The sequence below is a fragment of the Mus pahari genome, chromosome 10 (genome assembly GCF_900095145.1).
Source record: "Mus pahari chromosome 10, PAHARI_EIJ_v1.1, whole genome shotgun sequence".
NCBI lineage: Eukaryota > Metazoa > Chordata > Mammalia > Rodentia > Muridae > Mus > Mus pahari.
Window position 1 is genome coordinate 92,381,096 of NC_034599.1, and position 8,633 is coordinate 92,389,728.

The window sequence follows — 8,633 nt, forward strand, 5'->3', positions numbered from 1 at the left end:
TTGGCCAAGAATTTCATAAATTCATTGTTTTTAATAGCTGCATAGTACTCCATTGTGTAAATGTACCACATTTTCTGTATCCATTCCTCTATTGAGGGTCATCTGGGTTCTTTCCAGCTTCTGGCTATTATAAATAAGGCTGCTATGAACACAGTCTTCCTGTAACTGTTAATCCTCTACCTGTACTACTCATATGGTACCCTCCCATATGGTACTCCCCCATATGGTACTTGGTATATGGTATATGGTACCCATATGTTGCTTACCCATATGGTACTTATTCATATGGTGTTTGCCATATGGATGTTATTCACCCCTATGGTACTTGGTGGTTACCCATATGATGCTTACCCATATAGTGCTTATCCATATGTTACTACCCTGTGGTACTCACTCATAGGGCACTCGCCCATTTGAGTACCATGTGAGTACTTAGCACATGCTGATTTGCACACCTTTATAACTGTTAAGGTGAAGTTCACAGGCAGAGTTTTCTCACAGCTCTTCACTCTTACCTTCTTCCCCAAAATCCTTGTACCCTTAGGTTATGCAGATCGTGCTCATTCACCTCCCAAATTACATGGAACCATTACACTTGCCTGGTTGGTGAAATCAAGTGGCTGCTGGCCATTGGCTGGGCAGAGAGACAGAGGAGGGACTTTAGATTTCCCGGGCAAGGGAGCAGGAGAGAAAAGGAGTTTTTAGAATGGCCATGACAGGGTGGGGGGTGGGGTGGGGGGTGGGGTGGGGTGGGGGATTCAGAAAGATCAAGCCTGAGAGCAGCAGGAGAGAAAGCATACAGTATGTAAGAGTTGGGGTAAAGATCGATTGGGTCTGGGGCAGCAGAGATGGATGGTATATAGATTTTTAGAAAGTAATAATTCAGGAATATCAGAGCAGAGAGTGTGCTAGTCATGGGGAGGTTTGAAAATGCCCATCCATTGGGCAGTTTAAGGCATATTAAAAATAAGGCTGTGTGTATATATATCTTTCTTTTGGAAATCAAAAATATTTGGGCAGGTGTAGAGGAGGCAGGAACAGATGCTGGGGTGTTTAGAACTGATTAACATTTTACTGAAACACTGGGTACATTTTAAAAAATGTTTATTCTGGTGAAAGACCAATCATTTGCCCCACTGGAACAGGAGAAACTTTAGGTCTCTCTGAGCCTGTTGTAGCTGTTTTCATACTGAAGAGAGCTGGTACCTCAGTATACATGTGATCACTTATAAAAGTGCTAAATGAAGTCTCCCTATGTTCAATTTCTGGAATGAGGAGTGAAGATTCTGAAAAATGCACTAATATTCCAGAAGAGACTCCTCCTCAAAGTTCAATGACTTTCTTTTTTCTTTTCTTAAAAAAGGATTTTATTTATTTATTTATTTATTTATTTATTTATTTATTTAATGTGCATGAGTACACTGTAGCTGTACAGATGGTTGCTCGCTCTGGCCCAAAGATTTATTTATTATTATACATAAGTACACTGTAGTTGTCTTCAGATGTGCCAGAAGAGGGCGTCAGATTTCATTACAGGTGGTTGTGAGCCACCATGTAGTTCCTGGGATTTGAACTCAGGACCTTCAGAAGAGCAGTCAATGCTCTTACCTGCTGAGCCATCTCGCCAGCCCTTCAATGGCTTTCTTATAAATTACAGTTTATTGCCAGTATTTAACTCCTCCAGGCAGCTGAATACTTTGTTTCAAGAGAAGATTGACTTTCTAAAGTATACTCTAGTTCGAAAAGTTTACCTAAAGTGAATGAAGATACAGCCCCCATAAATGAAGATACAACTATATAAATGAGGGCTAATGAGATGGCTCCGTGGGTAAAGGAGCTTGCTGCCAACACTGACAACCATAAACAGACCCCAACCCCATGTGGTGGAAGGAGAGAACTAACTTCTGCAAGTTGTCCTCTGAGAGACAGCACCCGAGTCTGATGATCAAAACCTCCTGCATCTGGGGCTGGAAAGATGGCTCAGAGCACTGGCTGCTCTGCCAGAGGTCCTGAGTGCCATTCCCAGCAACCACATGGTGGCTCACGACCATCTGTAATGGGATCCGATGCCCTCTTCTGGTGCGTCTGAAGACAGCTACAATGTACTCATGTACATTAAATAAATAAATATTTAAAAAAAAAAAAAAAAAAAACAACCTCCTGCATCAGGGCCAAAGCACAAAGTGTCCCCACCACGAAGACACAGAAGGGCTGCCAGGAGGGGTACCCTGGTGCAGAGTCCAGCCATGCAGAGAAATGGGCGGATCTTAAATGCACTTAAGGAAAAGAGACAATCTGAAAAGGCTGCACAGCATGGTTCCAACTCTAAGGCAGCCTGGAAAAGGTGAAAGCAGAGAGTTAAGTCATCAGTAGCTGACAGTGGTTAGCAGACAGGGAAGCCGGGACAGGAGTAGTGAAGAGAAAATTTCTGGTTTATTTGGAGACTCCGTTGTGTCATGTGATGTTTTTCTGGAAACTGTCTTATGAGAGAATGTTTTTTGCTGAACCAGACCCGTGGGAAGATGTTTTCTGAGAACAGACAGGTGGTGTTTTTCTGGAAGCTGCCTGGAAAAGGGGCATGTGATGTTTTGCTAGAGCGAACACTTGAAAAAACATGATATTTGGAGAGGGTTTAAATATAACCCAATAGATAGTGGATGACGTAGTGTGGTATTGGTTCCCCTTACCATTCTCGGCTGGTCATTGTTTGCCGTGACTTCGGAGAGAAACACCATTAAAGAACTTCTGGTGGTGCTCTGGTGGCTTCTTACCACTTCTGCAGACTTAGACCAATGGACAGAGCCTTGTCCTTTCTTCTGCTGTTGTTGATTTGTAAATGGCATTTGTGAGTGGATCTAACTGATTCATGTGAACTGAACTGCTGATAGCCTGATAACACAGATTGGATTTGCTCCAAAGAACTATTTCTTTTTTTTCTTTTTTCTTTTTGTTTTGTTTTGTTTTTGTTGTTGTTGTTTTTTTCAAGACAGGGTTTCTCTGTGTAGCCCTGGCTGTCCTGGAACTCACTTTTGTAGACCAGGCTGGCCTCGAACTCAGAAATCCACCTGCCTCTGCCTCCCAAGTGCTGGGATTAAAGGTGTGGGCCACCACCGCCCGGCCAAAGAACTATTTCTAAACAGGCCCACATCCTCCTTTGCCCTATTAACCTTTCCATTCCACTACCTCTGGTGGGCAGTGGGCTAGAAGGGAGGTTAAAACATTTAAGAACCCTTATTAAAAGTAGATTTTGAAAACTCTGAGTCTGTAGAGTAGGGCAGTGAACGCCTTCTGTATAAATGGTGCCTGCTTGTCATGACAGGTTTATCCAAACCCATGAGCAAATTCAGCACCAAGAGTGACTCAGGATGCAATATGCAGACGTGGGGTGGTGTTCCTGCATTGAGCTAGGTGCAGTCCCTCTCTGGGATGCTGTGCATGATTCGGGGCAGAGATGTAAAGTGGCACTTTATACTTTGTGCTCCATTTTGCTGTGAATCTAAAACTCTAAATAAGTAAGGTATACCAAAGGGGGGGGGAACTTCCCTGTAAGATAGCAGATGAGATGCCACCTTCATGTGACCCTGCTAAAGAGAAGGGCAGACCCTGCTCCAAAGAGGAAGCTTCTGGATCTCATGAAGGCAGACACCAACCAGCTGAAGGGTACCAGTGAGAAGTTGGTGACTCGACGCCAAGCTTAGCTTAGCTCCTGCCACTCAGTGGCCTGGTCCATGGATGGGAAGTAGGAGCCTCATCCAAAAGCTTAGCCAGGTGCCCTGGGAAGAGGAGACCATAGGTCCGACCCTGCAGGGTGGCCTAGAGACCCTGCAGGGCGGCCTAGAGACCCTGCAGGGCGGCCTAGAGACCCTGCAGAGCGGCCTAGAGACCTCAAGTGAAGTTGCTGGGCTTGGTGAGACAGTGGGTCCTCTGGTGGATGTATCAGTCACAGAAAGGAATCCTATCTCTTCACTCTGCATGACCTGGAGAGCCGTAGACAGACACGGACTTGAGAGGGAACCTATTGTGTATAACTGGTGAGCTTTCTGAGATTAGCCTAGCATTGCCCAGCATGAGAGAGGACCCCGTGTGGTAGGCATGAAGAGTCAACAGTCGACACTGACAAGCAAGAGCAACCAGGTGATGAGAATCACAGATCAGGCTGTGACTTGTATAAGGAGAGGCTGCCCTGTCCTTGGTGGTCGGGAGCACAGCCTTAGAGTTTAATGGTCCCAAGCATGGAGTCAGCAGACGGACCAATCTCTGGAGTCAGCCACCTGCCACTCACTGCAGTAGAACCTGAGAACTGTGAGGTTCCAGTACAAGACTTGACATGTACACCTGCATTCCCTCAGCAGGGAGAGCTGCAATTCCCAGGGACCCCAAACAAGCTGTGTGTTTTGCAGGGGTTGTTTTGTTTGGGGGATATTTATTTATTTATTTATTTAGCCTCTGTGCTTCCCACCCCTGTGGGGTTTTTGTTTGTTTATGTTTGTTTGTGTTAAGATATATTTTTTGACCAGGCAATGGTGGCACATGCCTTTAATGCCAGGACTCGGGGAGGGAGAGACAGGTAGATCTCTGTGAACTTAAGGCTGGCCTGGTCGCCAGAGCAAGTTCCAGGACAGCCAAGGCTACATGGAGAAACCCTGTCTCAGAAAACCAAGAAAAACAGATTTATTTATTTTTATTTTACGTGTATGAATGTTCTGCTTGCCTGTATGTCTGTGTACTATGTGCGTGCAATGCCTGTGGAAGATAGCATGTATGCCTGTGTACTATGTGCGTGCAATGCCTGTGGAAGCTAGAAAAGGGACCAGATTGTCCTGGGACTAGAGCTGCAGAGTCACACAGCTGTGAGCCACCAAGTATGAGCTAGGATTCAAACCTAATCCTCTGGAAGAGCAGCCATGCTCCTAACCACTGAACCATCTCTCTAGCCCTCCCATTTCTTTGTTTTTAACTACACTTTTAGTAATATTTTCACTTTTATAAAAAATATTTTATGCTTTTATCTTCTATAAACCCTCATATATTCATCTAATACTGCTTATCAATTTTTACGTTATTGGGAAATCTTTTCCATTCCTCTTTTTATTCGTTCAATTATACTTTTAGTGATATTTTGACTTTTTAAAATTGGTATTTATTTATTTATGTTTCTATTCTTGTTTCTGAAGACAGGATCTCATGTAGGTTGACCTCAAACTCATGATACAGCTGAAGATAATTTTGAGTTCCTAAGCCAATGAACATTTGCTGAATAGATGAGGTTTTCCTTGTCCCGAGAAAACAAACAAAGGAATGGTTTGACACATATTGTTGTGTAACAGTATCCTTAGCAATTCAAACATTCCATTCTGGAGGGAAGCTTCTTAAACAGGAAGATCCTTAAACAACTCAAAAAGCTCCAGGAAGTTCCTGAAACTGACCAGATTTGGTAGCCTTCTCCCTCTCAGAGTAAGTCATAAAGTTGCCAAGAGTCACTTTCAGACAAGTCAAGCTACAAGGAAGACTAGGAGAGCTGAGCTGCCTGGAAGAAGCTTAGTCCAACTGAGTCTCTTGGAAAGGACACACTCTAACCTGTTGAGCTGCCTCCAGGCTGTGCAGTGTGCTCCAGGTTCCCAGCTTTTGTGAGCTGTCACCCATGCTGAGGTGGGCTTTGCTGATGTGGCTATCTTTCTGTACCTGTAATTAACTATCATAAAATTCATTGGCTCATCCTGGTCGGTCCTGGGCTCCCTATCTGTGGTGAGCAGACATGTGTATAAGGTTTCCTCAGGAAAAGCTTGATCACACAACACATAATTTCACTTCATCTAGTGTAAACTGGAGTCCTAGGAAAAAGCCATCTCCATGTGAGTCATAGATTAGAATTTCCACAGTTTTTCAGAATTGGAACATCCATTTTCTCCTTGCTCCATCAGCTCCATTAGAGAGCTAAAATTACCTAAGACTATATTAGTATAATGCCCATCGAAATCGCTCACTGCCCACCTGTGTCTGCTCTAATATGCTCTTAGTGATCACAATAAACCTTGGGAATGTGTTAACAGATCATTGCTAAGAATGTCATCAGTTGGCATCTTAGACTGACACCACATGCTATTCACCTACCTAGTGTTTTCACCCACGTGTTTGAAGAAGGCTTCGATTTATCACTTTCTTTGGTTTTGGATCTATAAAAGTTCATCTAACAACTTATGTCATTATGGAAGAACACAAGCCACTGTCAAGGTGGGGTGGGCAATAGCTAAAGGGACCATTGTGGAGAAGAGTACTCTCACAAGGTGAGAATGGGAGTGGCCTGGTAGTCTCCTGTGCCCACCCACCTGATTTAATGGGTGTTATGCTGTACATGGTGTCCTGAACACTTTTCCAGAGGGGGTTTTCCTATTCATGTGATTTGGAGACATTTGGAAGAACTCTAAAGGGAATGACAATAGCAAGACTTTACATTTTACCAGAACACCTTTGACTGCCATGGGTGATCTCTTGGGTGGTTCACAAAGTCAAGACTCAGAGGCAGCCATGAGACCCAGGTCCAGTTCTTCTGACCAGTAATGGTGATCAGTCACAAGGTTGTTTTTTTTAGTTCCTGGTTTTAGAAGACACTGGTCACGAGGGAGGAGTTTGTTCCCAGTGACCTTGGAGCCTGGTGAAGCTCACTATGAATCAGGGAAAACGATGCTCATACATGAGGCTCTTCATCTGAGAGCACAACAAAAGAAGATCAGTAGAGATGAGCTGTCAGGAGAGGAGAAAGGTAAGGTGAAAGTATGACTGAACGTGAGCCCTCGCTGACCTACACCTGAACAGGTGAAACCCAGAAGGAAGAAAACAAAAGGGACAGCAGTGACAAAGACGAGTAAGCCACACTGCTGGGAGATGCGTGGGATGCTCCGTCCGTCCCTTCCTGGCTCTCTCTACCGTCCAAGGGCTGACTCTTTACCAAAGCCAGTCTTTCTGGTGGCTGCTCCCTCTCCTTTCCCACGGGCAATATTAACTGTTCTCTTTGTGCTTTATCAGAGTTAATTAGTAAGATCCCAAAGGCCAGGGATCAAAGGGGAGCCCAGATTATACAGCGTTTCCTCTATTATAGGAAATTATTTACAGGTCCCGGCCTTAATTATGGGATCTTACTTCCTCACAAAGACTGGATACTTATCGTTAGAGGGTGTGTCCAGCCGTTTTCATACCTAACTCAAGTGCAGGCAGAGGGAGGTGAAACAAATTCATTGCATCCATCCATAGGTCCAGAAATAACTCCCCCATTGCAGTAAAATACACGAGCCAGAAAGTCGGGGTGGCATTTTGACAAAGGCAAAGAGCTGGAGGGAGAGTGTCCATTGACACCAGAACATAGACCAGACCTCCATACAGCCATGCAAATGAATCAACTAGCAACCCAGACCTGAATAAGCTCACCACCCTGAAGAGGGAACCGCACAAAGAGCTGCTGTCCAGCCCTGTGGACCACTGTGGACCACAGCCCGTAGCACGAGCCTGCACTGTCAGGTATCAAAAGGACTAGGAAGAGCCAGCTTTTGAGATGTGCATTCTGCTCCATTTCCTGACCTGGGAGGGAGGGAAGGCCTTAGATGTGTTGGCTCATTTTATGATGCTGCTCTGACCTGGACCCTAAAACATCTCTCAACTGTGTGCTGTGCTGTGTCCATCGATACCAGAACACAGAACAGACCCCCATAAGAGCCATGCAAATGAATCACATTGCAACCCAGGGCCTAACATCAGTTATATTCCAACTCAGTTGCAGGGATTTTTTTGTCTGTCTGTTTGTTTTGTTTTTCCTGAGACAGGATCTTACACTGGCTCCAAACTCATGATCCTCCTGTCTCAGTTTCCCCAGTGTTGGAATTATGGGTGTGACACCAAGCCCACCTGGAAGTTTTATTTAACTGCACTTTTTTTTTTTTTTAATCTTATGTGTTTATTGCTGGAGAGTGAACCCCGACCCTCACACACACCGGGTAAGCGTTGTACCACATCCTACATAAATGTAGAATCTTTAAAAAGCTGAAGGAGAGATGGGAGATGATTCAGCAGGTGGAGTGTCTGCTGCGCAAGCCTAAGACAAAGCTAGCGAGGTCCAGGAAATTAACGGGGAAACATCCAGTTTTCTTGCATGGCATGCACCTTGCCCTCTCTGTCTGGTAGCACAGCTGGGTGTGTGACTGACTGTTCTCTCTGGACTGAAGCCTCACTCACAGTACTGCATGGTCTCCCGAAGCACCAATGCAACACCTGGTCCACAAATATGTACCCATTTATCCCTGGGTTTCTTCCATTGGGACTGGGGTTGCTTATAAAGATTTAAATATACAACTCATAAGCCAGTACTCAGGGAAAAGTTATAATGCAAAAAAAAGAAGAAGAAGAAGAAAACAAGAGATTTTTTAAAATGTGTATATAGATCTTGTACATGTATTTTCTGAATTGGTTCATGACCCGAGGTCCTCTCCTCCCCTCATACACAGACACACTCTTCCAGAGAAACACTAAAGCTTCAGTCTCAAAATGACTTTTATCATGGGCCTGGAGAGATGATTTAGGGCGGGAAGGGAAGAAGGGAAGGGAAGGGAAGGGAAGGGAAGGGAAGGGAAGGGAAGGGAAGGGAA